General features: G+C 42.8%; 1 protein-coding gene across 8 annotated transcripts in view; it reads right to left on the reverse strand.

Annotated features, from left to right (window-relative positions):
- Nucleotides 1–25,934, reverse strand: part of RPH3A (rabphilin 3A) — a 334,433-nt gene that overhangs the window by 279,635 nt on the left and 28,864 nt on the right. For 3 of the 8 annotated variants that reach the window (XM_084995575.1, XM_084995566.1, XM_084995573.1), the window contains exon 1: nt 14,400–14,544. The gene's annotated coding sequence lies outside the window, so the exon portion shown is untranslated. Of the gene's footprint in view, nt 1–14,399; nt 14,545–24,645; nt 24,851–24,991; nt 25,259–25,934 lie in introns of those variants that run through there. The other 5 variants (XM_084995568.1, XM_084995574.1, XM_084995567.1 and 2 more) reach the window with 4 other exon arrangements.

Here is a 25,934-nt window from a genome sequence, read left to right on the forward strand (position 1 = left end):
TGTGGCGCAGTGGTTAACGAATCCGACTAGGAACCATGAGGTTGCGGGTTCGGTCCCTGCCCTTGCTCAGTGGGTTAACGATCCGGCGTTGCTGTGAGCTGTGGTGTAGGTTGCAGATGCGGCTCGGATCCCATGTTGCTGTGGCTCTGGCATAGGCCAGTGGCTACAGCTCCAATTCGACTTACCCTAGCCTGGGAACCTCCATATGCCATAGGAGCGGCCCAAAGAAATAGCAAAAAGACAAAAAAAAAAAAAAAAAAAGAATTATGTCATTTCATAAGAAAAGGTAGGTACAGCAGAAATTGACCCAATATTGTAAATCAACTATTCTTAAATTTAAAAATTAAAAGAAAAAGAAAACTGAGGCTCAGAGAAGTTGGGTTTTACATAAGAGCACCCTGCTAATGGGTCGGGAAGAAAACATTTGAACCCATGACCCAGGACTTCATCACGATGCCTCTCTTCCAAGTCACTGCTGTGAAGGTTCATTTAATTAAAGAACGTAGTTTCAAGTTGCCAGGGAAATGGTTTCTGAAATCCACCGTGCTCCCTTCCTCAATAAGGCTTTGTATATGCTGTTCCCTCTACCCAAATGCTTTTCCTTTCCTCCGTCCCCTCTTCCCCACAGGCTCACCTTTGAGATCTCAGTTTAAGCATCTTTTTTTCTAGGAGGCCTTCTCTGACTTCCTTGGCCAGGTCAAAGTTCCCTATCAGGCTCTCTCAAAGTATGATGTACCTTGCCTGGGTTCACTAACTACAGCTGCACTTTTACATATTTTTGTGTGATTCTTTGATTAATCACAAAACCTCTGCTAGTGAAAAATTCCTTAAAGGAAGGATTGCATTTGTTTTTGCTCATCCCTCTATCCACAACACCCAGCAGAGTCTCTGGCCCATAACAGGTGGGGCCTACTTAATAAATTACTTTTTTTTTTGGACCATGGCATGCAGCAGCTTGATGTGGGATCTCAGTGCCCAGACCAGAATTCTATCTGGGCCACAGTGATAAAAGCACTGAGTCCTAAACATTAGACCACCAGGGAACTCCCAATAAATTAATTATTGAGTGACAGCAAATGAAACAAATAGAAATAGTTCAAATCAAGATTAGAAGTATAAAGATGGTGAAGTGCCATAAGAAATAGCTAAGGGAGCTGAAAGTAGTTGCTTGTAAGGGACGGACTAGGAAAGAAGTAGGAAATCAATATTTTGTTATAAATATGTTATAATCTGACTTTTAAATGACATGCATGCATCGTGTCAACACGATTAAATCACAAAAATTAAGTCATGGAGTTTCCATTGTGGCTCAATGTCTGTGAGGATTTGGGTTCAATCCCTGGCCTCACTCAGTGGGTTAAGGATCTGGTATTGCTGCAAGCCAAGGTTTGGGTTGCAGATGGAGCTCAGATCTGGCGTTGCCATGGTTGTGGTGTAGACCAGCAGCAGCAGCTCAGATTCAGCCCCTGGCCTGGGAACTTCCACATGCCACAGGTGCAGCAGTAAAAAGAAAAGAAAAAATTAGACTTTACTAGAATTTTTTAAAATATAAGAAGAGGGGTTTCTGCAGTGGCTCAGAGGAAACGAATCCAACTAGGAACCATGAGTTGCGGGTTCGATTCCTGGCCTCGCTCAGCGGGTTAAGGATCCGGCATTGCCATGAGCTGTGGTGTAGGTTGCAGACTCGGCTCGGATCTGATGTTGCTGTGGCTGTGGCGTCGGCCAGTAGCTATACCTCTGATTGGACCTCTAGCCTGAGAACATCTATTTTTTTTATAGTGGGTGTGGCCATTAAAAAAAAAAGAAAAAAATTAAAATATAAGAAGAAAAGGAAGGAAAGTTTTCCAAATGGAAAGAGAATTGGGGGCCGGGGGCGGGGGGCAGGGCGTCAGTGAGGAGGCATTCCACACAACAATCCATGCAGTTCAAACCATCTGGGTCCTCGTGAACTAATTCTGAGAATTAGGAGTCAGTGCTGACTTTGAGTTTCACAGTGGACTGGATGGAGGCGCTCTATGAAACTGTCTACAAAATAAAGTATGCGTGGAGACCCCACTGCATAGCACAGGGAACCATATCTAGCCATCTGTGATGGAACATGATGAAGGATGTGAGAAAAAGAAGGTATATATATATGACTGGGTCACTTTGCTGTACAGCAAAAATTGACATAACACTGTAAATCAACTATACTTTTTTTTAAATTTAAATAAAAATAAAGTATGCATGACTCTCCCAGGCTCTATGGCTTTCGTCAGATTATCAAAAGAAGCTGTGACGAAAGGTTAGGAACTAGTAAATAAACAGGGTAAATTTTTTATCTTTTTAAAAATGGAAAGATTTCATGTAAAATATCTAGATTGCCAATTTCTGTCTCCCCCCTCCCAAAGACAATAACATTTAGCCTGTAATTTCTCGTGGTAATAAATGCCCAGAGCTGAGCTGCAGCTGCTCCCAAGGAATAGGGAAGAACAAAGTTGACTTCAGGTTGGATCTGTCACTTTTTCTTTAACCTCTGTATTCTGTTGCTTTTGTTACAAGTCAAAAATATTGCCTACAGCCTGAAATATGCAGGATAGCCCATTGTCTGAGGCTCTGACCTTTCAAGGTTTAACACTCTCCCATCATACAGAGATAAAAAGTTGCAGACCAGAGAATAGCATCTGTCTCTTAGAGGTTTACAGGAATATTCCTGACCTAGGTGGACAACTGTAAGAACCAAGGATTCTGACACCAAGAAGTTTGCAAGAACCACCCACACTCCCTTCCCTTTTAGCATTAAAGAAGCCTGAATTCTAACTCTGGTAAAACTGTTCTTTCTTTCTTTCTTTTTTCTTTAGGAAGGATTTTATTGTCAAGTAATCCTCAGAAGGAACAAAATCTTCTGAGAAGTCCAAAGCACACCCTTCCCTTTCCTTCTGTGATTTGAGATGGTTCTCCAACAATTCACCATCTTCTTGGTCTACTGGCTTTCTGAATAAAGTTGCTAGTCCTTGGCCCAACAATTCATCCCTCAATTTACTGGCCTGGCATGTGGTAAGCAGTGTGAACTTGGGCTCTGTAACACCTATAGATGAGGCATGTGTTCTGCAAATCACTTCATCCTACCACTCTTGTACTTTCCTTGCCCGGCCTCCTGCACTTGACAGTTCATGCCTAGACCCTGAAAGCAATTGAGTTTGCAACTCCTAGCTGTCAGAAAGTGGCTAGTTCAGACTAAAATGTGAGTGGCTGATATTTTTGCATGGTTTTGTGGGGTTCTTTTTAATAGGAGCTTACTGAATCCATCAAAATCCCTAATGATGGAATTCATAGGAGACACATTTCTGAGTTCCTCTCACACCGCATTTATACTCTTTACACTCTCCCCCATTCAGGTTGGACCAACAGAACAGAAATCCAAGCATTCCACCTCAAAAAAAAGTTTTGCAGAGCTTCCCAGATTTCTCCACGTTCTATTTTTATTGTTACTTTGCTCTGGATTAGTTGGGGTTTGTTTTTTTCATTTTGGAGCTTTTCATTTTATTTTCAGATTGGGAGGAGTTTGTTTTCTATAGGTTTGTTTGTCTGTTTCTTTTTCCACTTTGGTTTTGCTTTTTTAAGACAAATTATTAGCTGCTGGCAATCACCATTTTGCCTGTCAAAAGAATCTTGGCCTCTAAGAAAATGGGGAATCAGTAGCTCTCTTTGATTGACATACTTTTGAAAGCTTCACTTCTCCTCCCTAGCTCTGAAGTAGCAATCACAGACAGTCACTATTGCTGGGGTCATGCTGAGAAAAACCCTGCTACCTTTGCATAATAAAATGCTGCGCAGTTTGAAATTGTCTCGTGCTAGGCCTATTTTCCTAGCTGCTTGGCACCTGCAAAGGGACAAAATGACTTGGAATTGAGGGGTGGCAGTGCGAAAAACAAAGGCAACCAACGTCAGAGTCTGTGATGTTCTTTATCCTACAAGCTTGAGAACAGTGACTTCCACTGTGACTCAAAGGGAGAGAGAAATTCCTTGCCTGAGGCTGGTGTCTAAGAGACTGAACCTCTACTTTACTTGAGTTAATTACATTTGATTCACTACTTCCTGAGCATCATTATGTGATATGCAGTATGTCTGACTTGTGGGGATGCAAAGGTGAGGAAGACAGAGCCACCATTCTCAAGGAACTTGAAGTCTACTAAGAGAGATCAGACAAAAACTCAAAAAATGATAACAAATATAGTTTCCAACTACATATTTTTTCTGAACTTCCCTGACAAAGGTTTATTCACACTTTTTTTAGGTAAACATCACATCATGTTCCCAATCTCATGCTATTTGGTCCAGGTGAGCCACATATCCCCCACTCCCCTACTGTCTCCTAAAAGGGATCAAGTTCATTGCTTGAGCCCCTGGATCCAGCCATGCCTGAAATCTTCCCCTTTAATCTTTTCTGAGCCTTCAAGCTGTAAAGTATCTTTTTGTTTGTTTCTTTGTTTTGCCTAAGCAAGTTTCAGTTATTTTTTTTTTACTGAAAATGTCCTTGCTTTTAAAAATATATGCAAATACTCTTACTTATATTACCTCATTTCATCTTCAAAAGAGTTCTGTTAAGATTTACAAGAAGGGGAGTTCCCGTCGTGGCGCAGTGGTTAACGAATCCGACTAGGAACCATGAGGTTGCGGGTTCGGTCCCTGCCCCTGCTCAGTGGGTTAACGATCCGGCATTGCCATGAGCTGTGGTGTAGGTCGCAGATGCGGCTCGGATCCCGCGTTGCTGTGGCTCTGGCGTAGGCCAGTGGCTACAGCTCCGATTTGACCCCTAGCCTGGGAACCTCCATATGCCGCGGGAGCGGCCCAAAGAAATAGCAAAAAGACAAAAAAAAAAAAAAAAAAGATTTACAAGAAGGAACAGCTCAGGGCCCTCAAGAGGGTAAGACTGAAGCAAACACTGCCAGTTCTATTGTGTAATGTAATGAAACCTTCCTAAAGAAAATGCTTCCTCCACTAAATTATCCAGGTCCAGAGCTGAACTTTAGGGTATTAAGGCAAGAAATTCAACTATAACATCAGGAGAAGATTATGAACCTGGAGGCAGAAAGACCTATAGGGAGGAAGGCTGATATAACTTGTCCAGACAAAAAGGTCTAGAGCAGTGCTTCTCAAACTTTAATATGTATATGGATGAGCTCATGGTCTCATCAAAATACAGAGTCTAACTCAGTATGTCTGTGGTGGGGCATAATATTCAGCATTTATAACCAGCTCCCAAGAGATGCTGATGCTGACCCTGCTATGCCAGGACCACACTTTGAAAAGCCAGGGCACAGATGAGGACAATGAACAGCCAGAGGTGTTTAGTGCAGAGATGGCCACTGAACGTGTCTTATTTGGCTCATACAATATTATTAAATATTGAGATGGGATTAAGATGGCAGAGTAGAAGGACTGGAGCTTACCTTCTCTCATAAAAGCAAGAAAATTACAACCCTGCTGAAGAATCTTCAAACAAATAGATTGCAAACTATCAAAAAAGATATCCTACTCCAGAAGACAAAGTGGGTAGGAGGGGCAATTACACAATATAAGCAACCCCATACCCACTGGGTGGGAAGCCCACAGACTGGAAAGTAACTGTATCACAAAGACTCACCTATAGTTCTGAGCCTCACATCAGGTCCCCACACCTGGGGATCTGGCACTGGGAAAAGGAGCCCCCAGAGCATTTGGCATTGAAAGGCCAGTGCGCAGGAGCTCCACAGGACCGGGGGAAATGGAGACTCCATTCTTGAAAGGCGCACATAGGATTTCATGTGCACTGGGTCCCAGGGCAAAGCAGAAACTCGATAGGAATCTGGGTCAGACCTGACTGCAGTTCTTGGAGGATCTTCTGGGAAAACAGGGGGTGACTGTGGCTTGTTGTGGAGGAAGGACACTGGAGGCAAAGGTGTCTGGAATAATCATCAGTGTGTGTTCCTCTAGAGGTGGCCATTTTGGAAAAACTTGGCCCCACCCATCAGTGCTGAGAACCCCCAAGCCAATCAAAAATCCAGGTGGGATCGCAGCCCCACCCATCACCAAACAGGCTGCCTAGAGACCCCTGAGGCACACAGCAGCCTCTGATCTCATCCAGAGACAGAGCCCCACCCAGCAAAGAGATAAGAATAAGCTCTACCTACCAGTGGGCAGGCACCATCCCTCCCATCAGGAAGCCTATAGCAAGCCCCAGTACCGACTTCAGCCACAAGGGGGACGGATATCAGAAGCAAGAGAGGCTAAAACACTATTGTTTGCAAAAAGACCATACCAAAAATCTATACAAAATACAAAGGCAGAGAATTATGACTCAGATAAGGGAGCAAGAAAAAATCCCAGAAAAACAGCTAAGTGATCTGGAGATTATCAACCTCCATGAAAAAGACTTTAGACTGATGATAGTGAAGATGTTTCAAGACACTGGAAATAAACTGGAGGCAAAGACTGAGAAACTGCAAGAAACACTGAGCAAAGAAATATAAGATTTAAGGATTAAATAAACAGAGATGCAAAATACAATAACTGAAATAAAAAATTCATTAGAAGCAACCAACAGCAAAATACAGGAGGCAGAAGAACAAGAAGTGAGGTGGAGGACAGACTAGTAGAAATCACTGATGTGGAACAGAAAAGAGAAAAAAAGATTGAAAAGAAGTGAAGACAGTCTACAAGAACTCTGGGACAACATTAAACACACCAACATCCTTATTATAGGAGATCTAAGAGAAAAAAGAGAGAAAGAGCCAGAAAAAAAATTTGAAGAGATAATAACCAAAAACTTCCCCAACATGAGAAAGGAATCACTCACTCAAATCCAGGAAGCACAATGAGTAACATATAAAATAAACCCAAGGAGGAATACCCCAAGGTACATATTAATCAAACTGACCAAAATTAAAGAGAAAATATTAAAAGCAGATAAGGAAAAGAAATGAATAACATATAAGGGAACCCCAATAAGGCTATCAGCAGATTTTTCAGCAGAAATTCTGCAGGCCAGAAGGGAATGGCATGAAATACTTAAAGTGATGAAAGGAAAAAACCTCCAACCAAGATTACTCTACCCATCAAGGCTCTCATTCAGATTTGAAGGAGAAATCAAAAGCTTTACAGACAAGCAAAAGTTAAGAGAATTCAGCACCACTAAACCAGCTTACAACAAACACTAAAGGAACTTCTCTGGGTAGAAAAGAAAAGGCCACAAATAGAAACAAAAATATTACAAATGACAAGGCTCACCAGTATAGGCATACATATAGTAAAGGTAGGAAATCATCCATACACAAATATGCTACCAAAATCAGAAATCATGAGAAGAGGAGGGTACAAATGCAGGACACTGGAGATGCACTTACAATTAAGAGAGCAACAACTTAAAACAATCTTGTGTGTTTGTGTGTGTGTGTGTGTGTGTGTGTGTGTGTGTGTGTGTGTGTGTTTGTGTGTATTCCTATATCAAAACTTCAGGGTAACTGCAAACCAAAAATCTACAATAGATACACACACAAATAAGAAAAAGCAACTCAAACACAACACTAAAGACAGTCATCAAACCAGATGAGAAGAGAACAAGACAAGGGAAGAAAAAAGACCAACAAAAACAAACCCAAAACAGTTAATAAAATGGCAATAAGAACATACATATCAGGAGTTCCCGTCGTGGCGCAGTGGTTAACGAATCCGACTAGGAACCATGAGGTTGCGGGTTCGGGCCCTGCCCTTGCTCAGTGGGTTAACGATCCAGCGTTGCCGTGAGCTGTGGTGTAGGTCGCAGACGCGGCTTGGATCCCACGTTGCTGTGGCTCTGGTGTAGGCCGGTGGCTGCAGCTCCGATTGGACCCCTAGCCTGGGAACCTCCATATGCTGCAGGAGCGGCCCAAGAAATAGCAAAAAGACAAAAAACAAAAAACAAACAAAAAAAAAGAACATACATATCAATAATTACCTTAAATGTAAATGGACTCAATGCTCCAACCAAAAGACACAGACTGGCTGAACTGATACAAAACAAGACCCATAAATATGCTGTCTTCAAGAGGCCCATTTCAGTTCTAGGGATACACGCAAATTGAAAGTGAGAAGATGGAAGAAAATATTCCATGCAAACGGAAACCAAAAGAAAGCTGGAGCAGCAATACTTATATCAGAAAAAAAAGACCTTAAAATAAAGAATATTATAAGCAACAAAGAAGGACACTGCATAATGATCAAAGGCTCAATCCAAGAAGGATATAACAATTATAAATACATATGCACTCAACATAGGATCACTTCAATATATAAGGCGACTGCTACCAGTTCTCCTTAAAAGGAGAAACTGACAATAACACAATAATAGCGGGGGACTTTAACACTCCTCTTACAGTAATGGACTGATCATCCAGACAGAAAATCAACAAGGAAACACAGGCCCTAAATGATGCATTAGACCAAATGGATTTAATAGATATTTATAGAACATTCCATCCAAAAGCAGCAGAATACACATTCTTCTCAAAGCACACAAAACAAGACCCATAAATATGCTGTATCTAGGATTGATCATATTCTGGGCCACAAATCAAGCCTCAGTAACTTTAATAAAATTGAAATCAGGAGTTCCCATCGTGGTTCAGTGGAAACAAATCTGACTAGTATCCATGAGGAAGCAGATTCAATCCCTGGCCTCACTCAGTGGGTTAAGGATCTGGCATTGCTGTGAGCTGTGTGTGTAGCTTGCAGATCTGGCTTGGATCACGTGTTGCTGTAGCTGTGGCATAGGCTAGAGGCTACAGCTCCAGTTTGACCCCTAGCTGGGAACCTCCATATGACAGAGGTGTGGCCCCAAAAAAGAAAACTGAAATCATATCAAGCATCTTTTCTGACCACAGTGCTATACGACTGGAAATCAATCACAAGGAAAAAACTGCAAAAAACACAAACACATGGAGACTAAACAACATGCTACTAAACAACCAATGGATCACTGAAGAAATCAAAAAGGAAATTAAAAAATACCTAGAAGAAAATAACAACAAAGATACAACACTCCAAAACCTATGGGATGCAGCAAAAGCAGTTCTAAAAGGGATGTTTATAGCAATACAAGCCTACTTCAGGAAACAAGATAAAAGCTCAAATAAACAACCTACCTTTACATCCAAAGCAACTAGAGAGAGAACAAACAAGACCTAAAGTTGACAGAAGGAAAGAAATCATAAAGATGAGAGCAGAAATAAATGAAATAAAAATGAAAAAAAAAACATAGAAAAGATCAATAAAACTAAAAGCTGGCTCTTTGAAAAGATCAATAAAATTGATAAATCCTTATGCAGACTCATCAAGAAAAAAAGAGAGAGGACTCAAATCAATAAAATTAGAAATGAAAAAGGAGAAGTTACAATGGAGATCACAGAAATACAAAAGATCATAAGAGACTACTACAAGCAACTATATGCCAATAAAATAGACAACCCAGAAGAAACGGAAAAATTCTTAGAAAAGTACAATCTTCCAAGACTAAACCGAGATGAAATAGAAAAGATGAATGGACCAATCACAAGTACTGAAATTGAAACTGTGATTTAAAAACTTCCAACAAACAAAAGTCCAGGACCAGATGGCTTCACAGGTGAATTCTATCAAACATTTAAAGAAGAGCTAACACCTATCCCTCTGAAGTTATTCCAAAAAATTGCAGAGGAAGGAACACTCCCAAACTCATTCTATGAGGCCACCATTACCCTGACACCAAAACCAGACAAAGATACCACAAAAAAAGAAAATACAGGCCAATTTCACTGATGAACACAGATGCAAAAATCCTCAACAAAATATTAGCAAACTGAATCCAACAATACAGTAAAAGGATTATACATCATGATCAAGTGGGATTTATCCCAGGGATGCAAGGATTCTTCAATATCCACAAATCAATCAGTGTGATACACCGCATTAACAAACTAAAAGATAAAAACCATATGATCCTCTCAATAGATGCAGGAAAAACCTTTGACAAAATCCAATACCCATTTCTGATTAAAAAAAAAAAACCCTCCAGAAAGTGGGCATAGAGGGAACCTACCTCAACATAATCAAAGCCATATATGACAAATCCACAGCTAACATCATTCTCAATGGTAGAAAGCTGAAAGAATTCCTGCTGAGATCGGAACAAGACACGAAGGCCCCCTCTCGCCACTACTATTTAACACAGTTTTGGAAGTCCTAGCCATGGCAATCAGAGAAATAAAAGGAATCCAAATTGGAAAGGAAGAAGTAAAACTATCATGGATTTGCAGATGACATGATGCTATACCTAGAAAATCCTAAAGACTCTACCAGAAAACTGTTAGAGCTCATCCATGAATTTGGCAAAGTTGCAGGATACAAAAATAATACACAGAAATCGACTGCATTTCTATATACTAACAACAAAAAATCAGAAAGAGAAATTAGGGAAACAATCCCATTTACCATTGCATCCAAAAGAATAAAATACCTAGGAATAAACCTCCCTAAAGAGACAAAAGACCTGTACTCTGAAAACTATAAGACACTGATGAAAGAAATCAAAGATGACACAAACAAATGGAAAGACATACCATGCTCTTGGATTGGAAGAGTCAATATTATCAAAATGACTATACTACAGAGTCAGTGCAATCCATATAAAATTACCAAGGATATTTTTCATAGAACTAGAACAAAATATTTTAAAGTTTATTTGGAAGCACAAAAGACCCAAAATAGCCAAAGACATCCTGAAAAAGAAAAATGGAGCTGGAGGAATCAGGTTCCCTGACTTCAGACTATCCTACAAAGCTACAGTCATCAACACCAAGTGGTACTGGCACAAAGACAGATATATAGATCAGTAGAACAGGATAGAAAGCCCAGAATTAAACCCAAGCACCTACAGTCAACTAATCTATGACAAAGGAGGTGAGAATATACAATGGAGAAAACTGCCCCTTCAATAAATGGTGCTAGGAAAACTAGACAGCTACATGTAAAAGAATGAAATTAGAACACTTCCTAACAGCATACACAAAAATAAACTCAAAATGGATTAAAGACCTAAATATAAGACCAGATACTATAAAACTCTTAAAGGAAAACATAGGCCAAACACTATCTGTCATAAACCACAGCAATGTCTTCTCAGATCCACCTCCTAGAGTAATGACAATAAAAACAAAAATTAACAAATGAGACCTAATCAAACTTAAAAGTTTCTGCACAGCAAAGGAAACCCTAAACAAAACAAAAAGACAACCCACAGAATGGGAGAAAATCTTTGCAAATGAATCAACTGACAAGGGATTAATCTCCAAAACACCTTCTGCAGCTCAATACCAAAAAACCAAACAACCTCATCCAAAAAATGGGCAGAAGATCTAATCAGACAATTCTCCAAAGAAGACATACAGATGGCCAAAAAACATCACTCATTGTTAGAGAAATGCAAATCAAAACTACTATGAGATACCACCTTACACCAGCCAGAATGGCCATCATCAAAAAGTCTATAAACAGCAAATGCTAGAGAGGGTGTGGAGGAAAGGGAACCCTATTACACTGCTGGTGGGAATGTAAATTGGTGCAACCACTGTGGAAAACAGTATGTAGATTCCTCAGAAGACAAAAAATAGAATTACCATTTGATCCAGCAATCTCACTCCTGGGCATCTATACAGAGAAAAGCATGACTTGAAAAGATACATGTACTCCAATGTTCATTGTAACACTATATACAATAGCCAAGACATGGAAACAACCTAAATGTCCATTGACAGAGGAGTGTATAAAGATGTGGTACAGGAGTTCCCATCGTGGTGCAGTGGTTAATGAATTCGACTAGGAACCATGAGGTTGTAGGTTCTATCCCTGGCCTTGATCAGCAGGTTAAGTATCCAGCGTTGCCGTGAGCTGTGGTGTAGGTCGAAGACGCAGCTCAGATCCCGAGTTGCTGTGGCTGTGGCTGTGGCTGTGGCATAGGCCAGCGGCTACAGCTCCAATTAGACCCCTAGCCTGGGAACCTCTATATGCAGCAGGTGTAGCCCTGGAAAAGACAAAAAGACAAAAAAAAAAAAAAAAAAAAAAAGAAGAAGATGTGGTACATATTCACAATGGACTATTACTCAGCCATAAAAAGAAAAGAAAAAATTCCATTTGAAACAACATAGATGGACCTATGTTATGCTAATTAGAAATTATCAGGCTAAGTGAAATCAGATAGTGAAACACCGTCATATGCTTTCACTTACACGTGGAATCTAAAAAAAGGACACAATGAACTTCATTGCAGAACAGATACTGACTCACAGACTTTCCAAAGGAGACAGGTTGGGGGGTTGGGGGATGGGCTGGGAGTTTGGGATGGAAATGTTATAAAATTGGGTTGTGATGATCGTGGTAAAATCATGAATAAAATAAATGAATAAAATGCATTAAGTTAAAAAATAAAATAAATTTAAAAATTATTATACCAGTTGCTCTATTTTCTTTATGTTTGAAACTTTTCATTATAAAAAGCATTGGTTAAGTTTAAAATAATTGTCAGAATAAGTGTCCCAATTTCTAGCTTCTCAAGAAATCAGATGATCTGTCCACACTGGGCCCACAATCCCACCCGGCAACATGAGTTTCCTGTTGGGGCTCCACTTGGCCCCACAGTCCCTAGGGTCCCACAGTGCAATAGTTAAGAGCCTGGAGTCTGTACCCATCCTGCCCATCCAGTCCTGACTTGCTATTTCCTACCTATGTGATTGTGGGCAAGAGGCTTTCTTTCATCAGTTTTCCTGTCTACGAACTAGGAGTGTTAACATGTAGAAACTTCGAGGTACTGTGAGGATCAAGTAAACGAATACATGTAAAGCCCTCTAGACAGGCCAGGTACCTAGTTGGGACCAGGTAAATGCTGGGATCATTATTTATCTGCTGGTCCTTGTATGCACCTGAGTTTATAATCCCCAGTTTAGACGGTGAAATTAAAAGGATGTTGTCCAGCCAAGACATGGAAGCAACCTAAATGTTCATCAGTGGATGAATGAATTAAGAAGATGTGGTATATATTCACAACTATTCATCCATAAAAAGAATGAAATAATGCCATTTGCATCAATGTGAATAAAACTAGAGTTTCTCATATTAAATGAAAGAAAGAGAAAGACAAATACCAAAGATATCACTTATATGTGGAATTTAAAATACGGCACAAAATGGGAGTTCTTGTCATGGCTCAGTGAAAAAGAATCTGACTAGGATCCATGAAGACACAGGTTCAATCCCTGGCCTTACTCAGTGGGTTAAGGATCCGGTGTTGCCATGAGCTGTGGTGTACATCACAGACATGGCTTGGATCCACATTTCTGTGGCTGTGGCATAGGCTGGCAGCTGTAGCTCTGATTCAATCCCTATCCCGGGAACCTCCATATCCCATGGGCGTGGCCCTAAAAGACAAAATAAAATAATAAAATAAAATAAACTATGGCACAAATAAACCTTCCTACCAAACAGAAACAGACTCACAGACAATGTGAAGAGACTTGGGGTTGCCAAGGGGGAGTTTGGGGTTAGTAGATGCAAACTATTACATTTAGAATGGACAAGCAATGAGGTCCTACTTTACAGCACAGGGAATTGTGTCCAGTCTCTTGGACTAGAACATGATAGGGGATGATAGGAGAAAAAGAATGTGTATAAAGGTATGACTGTGTCACTTTGCTGTACAGCAGAATTGGCACAACACTGAAAAGCAACTGTATTTTAATTTTTTTTAAATACAAAAAATAAAAATACATTGTCAGTGGATGAGGCCAGGAAGACCCCTCTGGCTAGGAAAACCACCATCCCTGAGGTGAGGAGTGAAGATGGGGGTAAAAATCTGACACACACTGGCAGATGCCAACTGTCTCTTAAGCATCCAGATAACAGCACTTTGTGCATCTCCTTTCTTCCTATCCCTTAGAAAGACCCTTGACCAAGGCGTAAGGAGGGAGAGGCAATCCCTGGGGCCGCTGGAAAAGGCTCACATCCAACCCGCATGGCCACCCAGGCCAGGTGTTAACCCCCTGCCCGCCTAGGGAAGAGGGAACACTGCCAGAGGCACCAGGCGCTGCGCCCCAGAGACCGCTGGAGCGCTCGGCGACCACCTGTTTTCCGCGCGCAGACGCTGCCACTAGAGCACCCTTTCAGGGACCCGCCCCCCAAATTCCGGTCGGATCCCGCCTTCCAGTGCCTTCTCCGCACCTTCCAATTCTGTCCTCGCCCCACCCTCAGTTCTACCGCATCCTCCAGCTCCAGCAGCCCCACTCCGGGAGACATCAACCTATGTCCTCCTCCCCGCCCCCGACAACCCCCCAAAGCCCCCGCCCCGTTCCCCGCAGCCCCCGCCCTCCCCACCTTACCTGCCCGCAGCGACGGCGGGCTGACGCCTCTCGTCCTCCTCCTTCGGCTTTTGCCTCTGCGACCGCCGCCACCACCACGGCAGAGCCACCTGCGCGTGACCCTCGATCACCAACTCCCTCCCCCCACCAACCCGCCCCCAAACATACACGTACACACACGCGCGCGCGCGCGCGCGCTCTGACCTTAAATGTGGGAGCACTGGACGAGGGGAAGCTCATAAAGGGTTAATAAGACGAGCTCAAAGGTCAGAAAGACCACCTCCCTCCCCTCCTCCACCACCACCGTCGCTGTAAAAGTTGTCTATGCAGTTGGGTTTCCCCATGAAGAGAACCCATTCAGCCAGTCCTCACTCCATCCAACCTGAATGATTGTTCACTCATTTTTCTGACCCCCAAAGACGCAGTTGTCTTCCCCACCTGGCTGGGTGGGGGTGGGAGTGTCACTTGCTATCCCTCTACTAGGAGCACTTTTCCCCTCTCCTAAGGGTCCTTAAAGGAAAAATCAGGAAAGGTGGAGTTGGGCCAGGGGGTGGGGTGATCAACCTTCATTTCTAGTCTCTAAGGGAACTGCTGGCTGAAATGAGCAGGATTTTTAAGCAATGACTTAAACGGTGCCAAAAGTGGACTCTCGGCCAGTTTATGTAATCGCTTTGTGACCAAATAGAGTTGATACTGGAAATATTAAATGCATTGTTTTATGTAACAGGCTTAGAATAATGTCTGGCACAGAGTAGGCATTCAATCAGGGTAGCTATCCTATTACTGCCTCTTGCCTTCAGCAAGACACCTATCCCCAAAGCCAGAATGGAAAAGAACAACTTTCCGGTGTGCAAATCATCTCTTTCTCTTCCTCTTTAAGGCGAGTGATGCAAACCAAAGGATTGTGGCCAAGCATAGCCTGCAGAATATGTTCTGTTTGATTTACCCGTGTTTTAGGGGGAAAAAAAAAAGTGAATTATTTGCCAACACTTAAAAACTGAGAGAACACATAAGTATGGGGATTTTCAGTACTTCTTTGATAAATAGAACATTTGGGCCACACTGAGCCCACCTTCCTGGAGGGGGGAAGCTTGGAAACAGTGTTCCTTATAAACAGATGTTTCTTCTTATTGTTCAGGGTTCACTGGGCCCACTCTGCTAATTTACAAAGTCTTCTTGGCCCCTGAGGACCTTGTGAGTTCTGCCTAAGGCCTGAGTTTTCTCCAGTTCACACAAGAAAGTATTGTCACTATCCCCATTTTACAGGTAAGGGAACTGAGGATCAGAAAGGTTTGGTGAATTGTCCGAGGTCACACGGCTAGTGAATGGCAAAAGTGAAATTCAAACCCAGTCTTTATATCCCAAATGCCTGAGGGGGAAGGGAGAGCATAAAGGAAGAAAAGTGGTTTATACCAAACCATCTTTTTGAAAGTAGCATTTTTATTAATAGCATGCTTTGAATGCCAATTTGTTGGGATTGTTTGACAAGGATTTAAATTTTTAACTTCATCTGAATTGGCAGTGCCCTCTCCCCAGCTCACTCCACCTCCTTTTTCTTTTTATCTCATTTAAGCACTTTGGAAAAATTCTAAAATTTTAACTAAAACCGAAAATATTTCTTATTTCATCCGTCCCTAGTTACCGGCAACCGTGGGCGTCCTTTCAGTTTCATTTTTTTTTGGGGGGGTGTTCTTTATTTTTTACTCTTTGTAGTTTGTAATTTGCAAAATCAAAATGTCTTTCTTGTTTTCAATTAGGGCTGTGCAGTCTTTTGGGCCAATAAACACACATATAAGAAGAAATGTGTGCTTGTGTACAAACACACACATCTGTATACACTCCCACTCCTAATAAGCTCTTGATGTCTCTCCAGGTATCACTGCCGAATGCTGTATTTAAAGATCTTGAGGGAGGTGGAGTTCCCGTCATGGCTCAGTGGTTAACGAATCTGACTAGGAACCATGAGGTTTAGGGTTTGATTTCTGGCCTTGCTCAGTGGGTTGAGGATCTGGCGTTGCCATGAGCGGTGGTGTGGGTCGCAGACGCGGCTTGGATCCCAAGTTGCTGTGGCTCTGGCGTAGGCCGGCGGCTACAGCTCTGATTAGACCCCTAACCTGGGGAGCTCTACATGCCATGGGAGCGACCCTAGCAAAGGCAAAAAGACAAAAAGACAAAAAAAAAAAAAAAGGATCTTGAGGGAGGGAGTTCCCGTCATGGCACAGTGGAAATGAATCCCACTAGGAACCATGATGTTGTGGGCTCGATCCCTGGCCCCACTCAGTGGGATAAGGATCCGGTGTTGCCGTGAGCTGTGGTGTAGGTCACAGGCGTGGCTCGGATCTGACATTGCTGTGGCTCTGGCTTAGGTCAGCAGCTACATCTCCAATTAGACCCCTAGCCTGGGAACCTCTATATGCCACTAGTATGACCCTAAAAAGGACCCAAAAAAAGACCAAAAAGTAAATAAATAAAGATCTTGGGGGATTTCCCATTGTGACGCAGTGGAAACAAATCTGACTAGTACTCATGAGGGCACGAGTTTGATCCCCAGCCAACGCTCATCCTGCTTTGGATCCCTCATTGCTGTGGCTATGGTGTAGGCTGGCAGCTACAGCTCCAATTCGACCCCTAGCCTGGGAGCTTCCATGTGCTGCACCTGCAGCCCTAAAAAGAAAAAGAAAGATCTTGAACTTAAGCAAAAGTCACTACAGTATACCTGTGGCATACAGAAGTTCTAGGGCCAGGGATTGAATCCAAGCCACAGCTGCAATCCAGTGACAGAGCAAGATCCTTAACCCACTGAGCCACAAGAAGAATTCCACAAGTTTTTAAAATAAGCATAATTTTACCTTTCAATCAAAGTTTTAGAAGAATTTTGTTGCAACCATTGGCCCTAAAAAAAATGACCCTACACTTACTGTCAATTTGTAAATGTTGATAACTAATTCAGAAGAATCTTAAACCCAGTGGAGACAACTCTCTTCTTCCCCCAAAAGAGACACATATCCAGGCCAAATTCAGCTAGTTGGTGACTTCTGTTCTTGACTCTTACAGTATACCACCCCTAGGAGGTCGGTGGGGAAAATTCTTCTCCTCCGGCCGGTGGACCCTTTTGATCCTCTCTAGGTTAACAATGTGGGCTGTCAATCATTCCATTCTGTCCAATTAGTCTACAGTGTGGGATGGGTAGGTGGATAGAGGAAGAGGGAGGGGCTTCAGAGATTATACACTGCAGAAGAGGGGGTAGTAGGAGGTCCTCACTATGGTCTGTATTCAGCCTCAAGCATCTTTAAGGTTTTACTCAAAGTGTGGTCCCTAGACCAGCAGCATCAGCATCACCTGGGAGCTGGTTAAAAATGCAGATTCTTGGGCTGTGCCCTAGACCTACTGAGTCAAATGCTCTGGAGTGGGGCTCCCAGGGAATCTACAGTGTAACAAGTCCTCCAGGTGATTCTCGTGAATACTGAAGTTTGAATGCTTTAAGCTACAGATATTTATACTTTTCAAACTCTCTTTCTCCACCTTAAGTTACATTACCAAAAGTTCCCTTCTCTGTTATCCTGGCCAGAGCCCAGAGAGAAAGGGAGACTGGGAACCCCTCCCACCACACTGAGAATCTTGAATAACTTTGTCCTTCGCTTTCAGAATATATCATCTTATAATTCAATTTCAAGAAAATACCCAAATTAAAATGTGGGCAAAATATTTCAACAGACAGTCCACCAAAGAAGATATATAAATGGCCAATAAGCTCATGAAAAGGTGTTCAAACAGCACTAATTATCAGGGAAATGCAAAGTAAAATCTCAATGAAGTAACCACTACACACCTACCAGATTAGCTAAAACTAGTAAGACTGACAATATTGAGTGTCTGTGAGGATATGGAGCAACTGGAACATTCATGAGCTACTGCTGGGAATGCAAAATGGTATGATAACTTTGGAAAAGAGTTTGGCAATTTCTTATAAAGTTCAGCATACACTTATCATATGACTCAGTAGTTCTACTCCTGGGCATTTGCCCAAGAGAAATGAAAACATATGCTTGTATGAAGATGTGCACACAGCAGTGCAATTCATAATAGCCCCAAATTGGAAGTGACCCAAATGCCCATCAATATGTGCATAGATAAACAAATTTGGTATATGCATGGAACAGAATAATCTTTAGCAATGAAAAGGGAATAGGTAACTGATACTCGCACCAAAGTGGATGAATATCAAAAACGTTATGCTAAGTTCGCAACAATCCTCAATCACCTCCATGGAAAAATTATTTATAAAATGTATTTTTAATCATAAAAAAAGTTATGCTGAGGACCAGAAGCCAGATAGAAAATGTTATATATTGTATGATTCCGTTTCTACGAAATTCTAGAGACCTGTCATGATAGATGGCTCATCAGTCAGTGGTTGTCTGTGACTGAGGGGGTGGTGATTTAGGGCAGAGGGATATGAGGAAAGTTTCTGGGGTGATGGAAATTTGCTGTATCTTTACTGGAGTGGTGGTTCTACAGGTGTAAACATCTGTCAAAACCCATCAAGCTGTCCACCTAAAATGGGTGCATTTTGGCATGGAAATCACACCTCTGTAAAGCTGATTCTTTTTAGCATTATTGCAGGTCAGCGACACTTTGATAAGGGTGGGGTTTTAGGCTGTTGTTTTTTTGACCACATATGTCCCAGGCCATGGATCAAACCCACGCCACGGCAACAACCCGAACTGATGCAGTGACATCGGGTCCTTAACCAGTTGCACCGCCAAAGAACTTCCATCCGGGCAGTTATTTTCAAGTCCCCATCCTGGGCCAGCTGGGCCCAGGAGGGAATTGCTAACACCAAAATGGACAGAGGCATCTCCGGTTGGCATCTGGTCTATCTCAGCGCTGAACCTGTGCTCTCTCTGTCCCCACTGCAGCCTGGAGGCAGTTCAGCGGTGCAGACACTTTTCCCACATCAAATAATTTGAAACGCCCGGTAATTGGGAAGTGAGCTCCCCAGCTCAATGCAATTACTAAGCACTCCTCATTCTGCCCTTTGAACCAGCCCAACAGCCCGGGGATGGAGATTCTATAAAGAGGGAAGGAGCCATCCTTCCCGGGCTGCCTGGAGACTCTCACCAGCCACCTGCAGGTCCCTGTGCTCCAGCCTCTCATGCTGCTTTCCTAATTGGAGTTGGGATCATTAGGGCGGTCCTGAGCCTTTGGGAGAGAGAAGAAAGCCATTGGATGGGGGAGGCACTGAGATTCCAGCAAGTCTGATCCAGTTCTGACCACAAAAGCAGAGCTGCCTGGTCTCACAACTCTAGCGGGTGCCACTCGTGTAGAAGAAATATTACATAAATGGTGCCCCTAGAACTGGGCAATGCAGTGGCCCCACTTGAGAACCAGGCACCAGCTTGCAAAGGTCTCTGGCGTTAGCCACAACAATCCCCATGAAAGATTTTTTTTTTTTCTATTTAGAGCACCCCGCTTTTAAAAATAAAGTTCACCTGGCATAAAATTAAGCAGAGTTCAATTCGGTGCCATTCACAATGTGGTGCAACCATCACTTACTGTCTAGTTCCAAAACCCTTTCACCACCCAAAAGGAATCCTGTACCCAGTAAGCAGTCACTCACCACTCCCTTTTCTCCTCTGAGCCCTTGGCAACCATTAATCTACCTTTTGTCTTGATGGAGTTGCCTATAAATGGGATCATACAATATGTGGTCTCTTCTGACTGACTTCTTTCACTTAGCATCATGTTTGCAAGGTTCATCCATGTTGTAGCATGAATCAGTATTTCATTCCTTTTTATGGCTGAATTGTATAGCTATATAGCACTTTCTCTTGATCCTGTCATAGACTGATGCACAATGGGGTGTTTGTTTGTGGGTCTTTTTACAGCCATTTCTCAGTCCTGGGAGGTGAGCAGGACTGTGGGTTCCTCAGAAGACAAACCCATGCTTTCTGCATTTTTCACAGTTCCCTGCTGCTCTAACAGAAGACCATTGCCTAGACTTCCTAAACAACAAACATTTACTTCTCACAGTGCTGGAGGCTGGAAGTCTGAGATCAGGGTGCCAGTATGGTGGCATTCTTTTTTTGGGGGGAGGGCATGTAAATGGATCAAACCTGCACCACAGCGGTGACAGTGATAAGATCGGATCCTTAACTGCTAGACCACCAGGGAACACCAGGAGGCATTTCTTTTTTCTTTCTTTCTTTCTTTTTTTTTTTTTTTTTTTTTTTTTTTCTTGCTTTTTAGGGCCGTACCTGCGCATATGAAATTTTCCAGGCTAGGGGTCAAATCGGAGCTGCAGCTGCCAGCCTACACCCAGCCATAGCGACTCGATCTGAGCCGTGTCTGTGACCTACACCACAGCTCACAGCAATGCCAGATCCTTAACCCACTGAGCGAGGCCAGGGATCAAACCTGAATCCTCATGGATCCTAGTCAGGTTCGGGAGCCATATTGGGAACTCCAATGAGGCCTTCTTGATGAGGGCCCGTCTGCTGTCCTCTGATAACCTCTCCTTGGTGTGTGCACAGAGAAGAGAGCCCTGGTATCTTCTTTAAAAGACATTAATCCCATTAGATTAGGTAGGGTCCCATTAAGCTAATCACCTGAGCCTCCCCCACCCCAACCTCCAAGTACCATCACAGCATGGATTAGGATTTCAACATATGAATTTTAGGAGGTCACAGCATTCAGTCCAGAGTACCTCCCCCTGACTCCTGCTCCTACTCATGCCTCCAGCTTGTTCCGTGGATATGGGATATACTTTTCCCTCCTTCAACTTTTATTTTTTTAAATTTTACAACTTCCCTCTTTCCTTCCACCCACCAAGTTGACCTGCTTTCTTCTCTCCCATCTCACACTTTGCTTCCACTCTCTTCCATGATTGAGCCATCTTCCCAGCAAATAAAGGTTTTGCAGAGTTTTTCTTGGTTTTTTTTTTTTGTGTGTGTGTGTGTTTGTTTGTTTGTTGGCCATGCCTGCAACATGCAAAAGTTCTTAGGCCAGGGTTTGAACCTGCGCCACAGCAACAACCTGAGTGCTAGCAGTGCCAACACCAGGTCCTTAACCCACTGAGCTACCGGGGAACTCAAATAAAGGGTTTTTTTTCAAAAGACATTTCACAAAAGATACCTAAATGGCCAACAAGCCCGTGAAAAATGCTCAACATTATTAATCATGAGGGAAAGAGAAATTAAAGCCACAACCAGATACCACAGTACTAGAATGGTTAAAATTAATTGGGTTGACAACATCAAGTGTTGACAAGGATATGGAACAACTAGAACTTTCATATGTGTGGAAATGCAAAATGATTCAATAACTGGAAAACAGTTTGCAAGTCCCTTATAAAGGTAAAGAGATACCATATGACTCAGCAATTCCCTAAGCGGACATTTTCCCAAGAGATGACAGTGGGTTTGAATCCAGACCCTTTTACTTTCCAAATGTGTAATCTTGAGCAAATGATTCAGCCCTTCGGAACATCACCTTATTCATCCGTGACATGGGGATGACAATGGACTTCATTCATTCAATGAATATGTACTGATGGTGCACAATACATATGGGCTTACAATAGTGAATAAGACAGATATGGTTATCCTCGAAGAGGCTCACAATTTGGGGAAGGATGTAGGCATTAAACAAACAAGCAGACAAACAAAAACATAATTACGGATGGTGATGCGTGCTAGGAAGGAAAATAACAGGAGCTGGCAGAGGGGAGCACACGGGGTGACAAATTCAGACTGAGTGAGAGATGTCTCTTCTGGGAAATGGCTCCTAAGTGAAAAGGACAAAAGGGCCTGTAGAAAGGTCTCAAGGCCACAGAATCTCAGCATGTCTGAGGAGGTAAAAGCCCAGCGCACTGGAGTCCTGGAGGAGACAGCAGCAAGGACCAGGTCACACCTACCCTGTAGATGGACAGGTTCGGATATTTTCTTAAATGCGGTGGGGAGTATCCTAATTTGGGTTCCCCCCAGAGTAGAGGTGGGTCCATACACAGAGGGCAGGGAGAGACCAAAGAGAGAGGCAGTCACTCCAGGCTGGTAGGTGGCAGTTTTAATAAGCAAGGAAACCCACTTCCAAGGCTTGTCTTGCAGACACAATACGGGGAGATCGCCACTCCGACCTGACAGATCTGAAAGGTTACAGAGGACAAAACTGGGCTCGGCCAACCTACGGTCTTACCACACCTTACTCTCTCCAGGCCGTGTCCTTGAAAATGGCCCTCACTGTGGGAACAGTGGACAGAACATACATTCTGAGGACAGGCATGGGGGAGAGGGGGCTTTGAGTGCTGGGGGGCACGTTGAAGGTCAATGGGTGGTCTTGTCCTTTCAATGACCTCCTCCCACAGCAGACCATGAGACAAAGATGTGAGTGCCAGTAAATTATTTGGGAAGGTGGCCTTGGGAAGCACTGGTAGAGGAGAGGGGAAGGCAAAGGAAGGAGTGTGTCACCGAGCAGACTGCCACTGGGGCAACAGAGCCCAAATCCTTGCTCCAGGTAACCCCAACCAAGGGGTGAGGGATCTCAGCTATTTATTCCCTCACTATCACCAGTCATCAGTTGCGGCAGGCTGGGCATGCTGGGAGAGAAGGCAGAGGTGTCGCCTCCTGACACTTCTAGCCTGCCCTACACAGAGCCAGATAAAGCCCTTGGCTGCAAATCTTAGGTGCAGCTGTTGAAAGTTCTCAGGTCTGCAGGGCCAAAAAGGAGCATGGAGGTTCCTGGAATTCCACATGATGTCCCAACCCAATTTTGCAAGCGAATTCCAGAAATCGCCTTTTGTTCTGCTGCACCAGGGCCAGATCTTTGTCCTCCTTGCTGTGCCAGAAGCTGAGTATTGGAGCGATGTGGTCACTTTCAGCTGGTGACCTGGTTTTAATTCAGTATTTTCAAATGGCTCAGAGTGTTCGTTTTAACACCTGGTCCAAAAATCAACATGAGGAGCACATGCTTGGGATTTGTCCCAAAAGATTTGAATCAGTCACTCGTGTATTCAACAGACATCGGCGTTGAATGTTTTCAGGGAAACTGGTAGAGAAAGAAGAGCTTTCTCAAGGAGCTAGATCATATGGGTAGAGATGAACCTGATTACAGTCAAGAAAGAAACGACACTGAAGGGGTCAGAAAAGGGATGTGATCCTGTCCGCAAGTGCCTTTACAGGGAATACAGGGCCATGGAATGATGCAATAGACTTAGAGATGGAGAAGCATGCAGAGTTACCTGAACAGGAGTGCAAATTGGTGCAGCCACTTTGGAAAACTGTTCAACAATATCTATGAGGACTAAACATACATATACACTCTAATCCAGCAATTCCATTCCTAGGCATATTCCAAAGAGAAATGCATTCCTTTGTTCACAAAAGATGTGTGCTGGGGTATTCAAGGTTGTACTATTCATAACAGCAAAAAATCCAAACAAAACACAGAAACCAGAGACAACCCACCAATGGTAGGATGAATGAACAAATTGTGATATAATTTACACAATGGAGTATTGTACTTTGTCTAGAAATGTGAGCAAATAGTTTACAACAACATGTGATAATGGACACATCTCATACAAAATCATAATTCTAATAATAATACTTTGCATTTGGACATCCTATTAAATAATTCCTTTCTTCAAGAAATATCAAGTAGTAATTCCCAGAACTGTCCCAGACCCTGTCCTATGTGCTGGAGATACAGACAGTATATGAGATCTTGAAAAATCTTTGCCAGCATGGATCTTACAGTCTAGTGAGGGGAACAGACAGCAAACAGGTAGTATATCTGGAACTTCTGAACATGTTTTAGTTTGGGTTTGGCTTTTTAATGGAATTAAATCACTTAATGACCAGGATTGACCTAAATGAACACTATGCTCTAAAGCTGGAGTTAATGAACCATTGTGGGGAGAAGTGACCCTTGATGGACATCAAGGGACCAACAAATTTCCCAGAATTATATGTAAAATATTGTATGTCTGGGGATTTTTCTGGAGAGATGGTTCAAGGCATTCTCAAATTGTTAAAACGTCACTGACCCCATGGGAGTTCAGAATTTCCAGATTCTCCCCACCATTACTTAAGGTTACAAACATTTTTCAGAGCACTTGCCTATAGTTATGGGATCAACTGTATTTTGCTCGATTTGCTTAATGTTATTTCTCTGAACCAGCAAATGTACAGCCACATCCCCTGTGTCATTTGTAAATGCTACAAAAGATAGCACTGCTTCGCATTACGACCGCTTCCCGTAACCACTCCACAAGCATCAAACACACGGTTGTTTCTCATTTCTTACCTTCCCATAAAGGCTGCTGTGAGTGCTTTGGAAAGATTGTTTGTTCCTTCTAAGGGGTTGTCTTGGAGTGTTTTCAAAAACTGCAAGCGGGTCAAATGGTACCAATAGTTTAATACTCCAGGATGGCTATTGACCACATTTTCAATACAACAAGAATGGCTATTAAACACCTACAGGATATGAAAAAAGGGAACATTTTAGCTTTCATTCATCATTGCTCTTCCTCTCTGTCCCCCTCCCCATAATAGTAGTCAACTATCCGTGATAAAATAGGAGAGTGAAACATATTTATTACAATAATGGAAAAATACCTATTTTCTGGCAGGATATTTCATGCTTCTATGCCCTTGGAAGTTCCTTTCAAATTTTTTCCTGTCATTCACCATAACCAATGTGTCAGTTTCAGGGTAAACAGGCAAGATGGGGGTGGGGGTGGGGGTGGGGTGAAGGGTGGAATGTTGCCATGGTAACAAAGGATTTCAGTAATGAGTATCCATGGTGATTGTTGCTAAATTCTGAGAGATTTTAAACGCTTTATTTAAAATACATAACAACTGTGCAGCTGCTGAGAATGCTATGAAAGAGAGGAATAGGCTGTTTGTGCTTTTATGGATACGTGCCTGGTGTGGTTCAGAAGGAAAGAGATAAGGCAGCTTAAGGACAGATGCACTCCCTGTGTGGTGCTATTTAGCAGTTATCAAGGACTGCTTTCCCTCTAACATAGAATGTTGTCACACCTCCAGGTCCCAATGTTACCTCAGTCGCCCACTCAACAGGGTAACACCTGAGATAAACTCAGGCGGAAACCAGTCCCCACCCTGCTCCCTCCCTGGGCACCCTGCCCCCATCACTGCCTCAGAATAGAAACACCGGAACTCTGAGCAGAAGTGAGAGTTCCCAATGGATGAACCTCAATGGAAGTTTAAAATGGGTGCTGAGGATTGTAAAGCAGGGACCATTTTTTCTCACCCTCAAATTCACATGGAATATGAGTTTGAGAAATAGGGCTAGAATCCAGGTTGTCAAATTCATGATCCAAAGTTCACCTGTTCTCCTTTCGTATTAGAATGAACTTTGACTATGAACAAAAAACCCAACACAACAGGAACTTTAACAAGAGGGAAGCTCATTTCCCTTTTACAAATTAATCAAGCAAGCAATAAATCCAGAGGCTCAGGGAGCCAGTCTCCCCTTGTTCCTCTACTAGACTCCATGCTCATGGTCGCTTCATTGTCCATTATGGCTGCCTAATTC

Source organism: Sus scrofa, chromosome 14 (genome assembly GCF_054392235.1).
Source record: "Sus scrofa isolate SSC_HxYL_T2T_F1_AM1 chromosome 14, Sscrofa_HxYL_maternal_Yorkshire_Landrace_v2.0, whole genome shotgun sequence".
Classification (NCBI taxonomy): domain Eukaryota; kingdom Metazoa; phylum Chordata; class Mammalia; order Artiodactyla; family Suidae; genus Sus; species Sus scrofa.